Source organism: Sinocyclocheilus grahami, unplaced genomic scaffold (genome assembly GCF_001515645.1).
Source record: "Sinocyclocheilus grahami isolate Dianchi unplaced genomic scaffold, SAMN03320097.WGS_v1.1 scaffold665.1, whole genome shotgun sequence".
NCBI lineage: Eukaryota > Metazoa > Chordata > Actinopteri > Cypriniformes > Cyprinidae > Sinocyclocheilus > Sinocyclocheilus grahami.
This window is the reverse complement of record NW_015505844.1, coordinates 272,396-277,874: the sequence shown is the minus strand read 5'-3', so window position 1 is coordinate 277,874 and position 5,479 is coordinate 272,396.

The following is a 5,479-nucleotide window of genomic DNA, read 5'->3' as shown; positions in this document are numbered from 1 at the left end:
TGTCTGTCTGTGTCTGTCTGTGTCTGTGTGTGTCTGTGTCTGTGTCTGTGTGTGTGAGTTGTTACGGAATGACACAGCTATTCTGGTGGCAATATTATTAAGTGCAAGCAATTTTGTTAGTGCAAGTGAGGAAAAAGGCACTGTTTAACAATTACAGCTACACGTTTACCCGTATTCCAACAGTATTCCTATATCATCATAGCAGTATGAAGCTGGAACTAATGATCACACTTGTTTGGCATCATGTTTTCATTCTGCAAAATCGCTAAGAAGCCCGATCTGTCTGTTTGTGTCGGTTATCTCCAGCTCAATAACACGAACACGCTCAGAAACAGTCACTGTCTGTGATCAATATGTAGCCAGCAAGATGGATGTAATATTTTCTGTCTGTCACACATAGCAGAAAACGTTGTTTATTTTTTTGCTGACAAAGTAAGCACTGTAAAATTAAATGTTCACAGATGTGTTCGAGTCTCTTGATTGTGGCAATAAAGCTCACATTGATGGAAATCAGTGACAGAGGGAGCCGGTATTGTTTGGCTTTAGGCAACACGGAGCACTTAATAATGCACTGATCAATTATAATTATTTTTATTCTCTTTTGTGACTTTCACTGTTATTGTTCACTTATTATCTGCACTCGCATCTGGAGTGATGCTCTTCATGGTGATATCAGTATTGTTGGTGGTGCTCAAAAAACCCTTCACTATGCTGATAGACGTGACAGTTGGCTCAAAACATGTCATTAGCATTGCTATCGTGCTAATTTAGTCTGATAAACCTGCGTCTATCCTGTAGGAAACAAAAGAAAGTCACAAATGAATGAGTGCTTTTTTTTCTACTTCAGTTGTTTCCCTGGACAGCAATGCGAGCAAACGGAGAGAAAATAGAGTCTCCTTACCAAAGTCGGCAATATATAATGTTTGAAATCTCAAATACTCTCTTGAAATATGATCTGATGTCTGCAGTTTCATTTGTGTCTATTTTGAATGTCTCCATAACAGTGTTATTTAGTGTTATGCATATGCTATTGTTGTTTTTATTAATATTTTGAAATGCCTTTATTTTTATTTGAAGTCTTAATTAAATTTTTTAGCAAATATAGCCTATCAGAATGATTTCTGAAGGATCATGTGACACTGAAGACTGCTCCTTTTTTTAGCAGACTGAAATGCATTATTGCCATTTTTTATTTATCTGTAATTTATCGACCACATCATCTATTTGAACAAAATGCATATGTCCACAGTTTAATGCCTGCATGTTTTTGGAAGTGTAGGCTGTTAGATTTATTTTATGAATTTTGGCTTGACCAAAAAAATAACTGCTCGTATTGCAATTGGGATTTCTATTGATTATTGGCAATGATTAGTTCAAGTTTACATAGTTCATAAGTCAAAAAATCTAAATCATGAAATCAAAATTGACCCTAGGTACTTGAACAAGTTCTTATTTTCTTATTTCGGTACAGTCTGTTAACTGTAAAAAAAAAAGTTAAACAACTTCTCTCTCTCTCTCTCTCTCTCTGACATCAATTATATGCCATATGCACTATTAGTTAATTGTAATAAATGGCAAAATAGTTTATGCATTATTTTTATGTTGTTTTGCTTTGTTTTGTGCTGAACACAAACTTTTCACAATACAATACAATCACTTCCCAAAGGGTAAAACCAAGCCCTGTATCTTTTCCACATTGAATGTCCTATTTTGTTCGGAATTGTATCACATTATGGAAATAAAATCAGTTGCAAAACTGTTTTATGTAGACTTTAACAGCTTTTTTTTCCCAAACAGGCTTGGTTTAATGTGGTTGACGGTGCACTTTTATTCTTTTTTCAACTGCAGCTCCTTCATAATAACCTCTTTCAGAACTCTCTTCTGCTTTTATATGTTTTCTTATGAGAGTCTGGGTAGTTTAATGTGGCCTCTACTTTCTGATAATTACACCAACAGCACCCACAAGGACATTGAAACAAAAGGATATTGTTTTTTTTCCACCCATTTCCCACTTATTTATGTATTTATTTTGCTTTATGGAATCTTCTTTTTCTTGTCTCGGTTTTCAGCTCTGTCCTTCAGACTCATGAATAATGGTAATTTTCATCCAGAAAATATGCTAGATATTTTTACTGTTCAAATGTAGAGGCCGATTGTGTCCTTGTTATTGGAATCCATTGGTGTATACACACAGTAGAACTTCTTTGAGCACTGAATAGGGGAGACTGTGGCAAGTTGTCAAAATGTTTGCTTCCATAGCTCACCCAAAAACGACAATTTGCGGAAAATGTACTCACCCTCAGGCCTTCCAAGATGTAAATGATGTAGATTTGGAGAAATATAGCATTGTATCACTTGCTCACCAATGGATCCTCTGCAGTGAATGGGTGCCATCAGAATGAGAGTCTAAACATCTGATAAAAAACATCACAATAATCCACAAGTAATCCACGCCACTCCAGTCCATCAGTTAATGTTTTTTGAAGTTTTTTGAAATGTTTGTAGGAAACAAATCGGTGATTAAGGCGTTTTAGCTTCAAAACATTGCTTCTGGCTAAACAAAAGTATTCCTCTATAAAAAGCTGTCTCTTCTCAACAAGGAGATAAATATGCACACATCAAGCGCAATTTACTAAAACAGTTCAGAACAAATATATTTGTGGATTTTGATGTGAGAGGTCAACAGGGGTTGGAAGTGTTATGTATCACAGACTCTTTTGGCCAGAAGTGTATGCTAAAGTGTACAGCAAAACAGTTAACATCTTAATTATGGATGTGTTTCTTAAAAACACAGCTTTTTGCTTCACAAGATTTTGACTGATGGACTAAATTGGTGTGGATTACTTGTGGATTATTGTGATGTTTTTAACAGCTGTTTGGACTCTCATTCTGACGGCACCCATTCACTGCAGAGGATCCATTGGTGAGCAAGTGATGGAATGCTACATTTCTCCAGATCTGTTCCGATGAAGAAACAAACTCATCTAGATCTTGAATGGCCTGATGAGGGGGTAGAGTCGATTTAAAAAATTGGGTGAACTATCATTTAAGAATATTTTCTGACATGAAACGGTCACATTAAAATAACACATTTCAGTTGCTGTCCTTAGACATATCAAAGAGGGCTATGCTGTCATCACTTATTTATAATTGCATACAATTAAAGAATTGGTTAAGGGTCTATAAACTTTTGCAATGCATCGCAACTTTAGACAATGGGGCACCCTCGATCATTTGATTTACCACTGCATTGTTCTAATCCAGCAGCATGAAAGTGTGAGATGTAATTTCTATTGCCCTTCAGAGGCCATTACAGCTTCTAACCCAATAAGGTAATTGGTTCAGTGTGCTGGGCTTTGGGGAATATGGCTGCATGCAATTTCCTCAATGAGAGTAAAATGACTGGCAGAAATATCAACACTGCCTGGCTCAATCGAGCCAACCTCTTGAAGCAGATAGTGGCCTTTTAGTGATACACTCTTACAAATCGTCCAATTTAACTGATTGTGCTCAGAATTGGTCCTGCAAGTTACACTGTCTTTGCATTCTCTAAGTGGAAATCAGGTTAAATCCACTTTAGTCTGCTCAAAGTAGAGTTTAATTAGTGGTGTTTGGCAAGGAGAGCATCACTGCTGTTGCTCATAGTTAGGATTGGGAACTGAACAATCTGGGTAATACATGTTACATTTCGGCTGTGCTAAAGATATGAATGGTGCTTCAAGAGAAAAGGCATGCTATTACTTTTCTAAGCAATCACATTTAAAATCACCTGCCAGATGAGAAAACAAGTAGAACTGTTAAAATGTTTTTTAAAACTGCATAAAAGTTGATTGTGTAATAGCCAGTCTATGAGGATTTGTGAAATAAGTCTATGGAAGTGTTTAAGTGTTTTTTCTATAATTAATCTAATCGCCAAAACGGATGCATTTTTTTTTACAGCCAGTCTTAAATCAGAATGTTTATTCTTATTGTTCTGATGTTCAATAATAATAATAATAATGGTTCAATTATAATTAGCATTCCCAAATATTTGATGTACTTGCATCTCCTCTTTGTGTTTATGTTTTCATGGAAATAAGGCATCAAATTGTGTAATTTTTGAAATGTTCATTCACTTTCTCAACATCTCATTATTATCAACATATTAACAATAGTTGACTGTATAATAGCCAGAATATGATGATAGTTTCAATGATAATTTTGTAAGTATTTAAGTATTTATTGTGTAATTATTCTAAGGGATGAAACCTAAAATCAGAAAATGTGAGAATACTGTTTTCAACACATTTTCATTCTTACAGGCAGCAATAGTGACAGAGCAAACCTCTTAATGTGGGTGCCATTGATGATACTGATTTTTTTGTTTGTTTGTTTCTATAATTTGTAATATGATTTTTAAGTCAATCATAGGGAGCAATTGACCTTTTAAAGTTGGCCTGGAACATTCTGCTTAGGATGAATTGGAAACAAATCAATGAAAAGTGTTTCCTCCCTTTCTTCCTGAGCTGCAGAAGATATTTGTGTCAATGCTGAGACCATCATTCTCTAAGCAAACAGGCATTGATTGCAGCCAAATCCATCTTTTTAATCCCAGGAGGGCACATTTTGCAGGTCGAAGTTGCGAATAGAAATCAACATGATGTTGCTTAATGTCATTTATTGTACGTAATCATGTACACGCATGCCTGAAATGTTCCTCTGGTAGGAAATTCAAATCTGAAGTCACCAGGAACAGGCGAAGTTAAAACATGACATTAAATCGACAGCTTGTCAACCTCCTCTGAACACTGAATCGATATCAGTGGTGTGCTCTGTGGCATATCTCATATTAAAATAATAAGAGTCAAAATTGATCATATCAGCATTTTTTAAATGTCAGTTTATGACCTGCAATCTGCATGTGTCAGATGAATATTCTGTGGTCAGGGATGTTGTGTGTGTGTGTCTGGTGGGTTGTGGGTTGTGATTGATGACCTCTGTTGCGCTGAAGAGATCTCAGTCCGTATTGACAATTAATCACTCGGACTTATCAAACACTGTGATTTAACAGATTGAGCGATTATGCTTTAGACATGAGAGCTGACTAACTATTGTGTAACTTCTGTATGGTTTCATACTAAAGTATGAAATCACAATATAACGAATTATGAAATTAAAATAATGCACCTTAACTAAAAAAATGATATTATAAAATGATTTTTTTAATAACTATTTAATAATAATAATAATAATAATAATATGTATTATTATTATTACTACTACTACTACTACTACTACTATTACCACCAAAAAAAAAAAGAAGTAATATTTAATGTACTTGCATTTACTTTTCTTGTTCTATCAAAAATCCAATAAGACATCAAATAATATTTAAATTCCTCTAAGAGTATATATTGTTTTAAAGTACACTGGACACTTTATTTTTCATAATAAAAAAAAAAAAAAAATATATATTTATATTTATATAAATTTAATAATT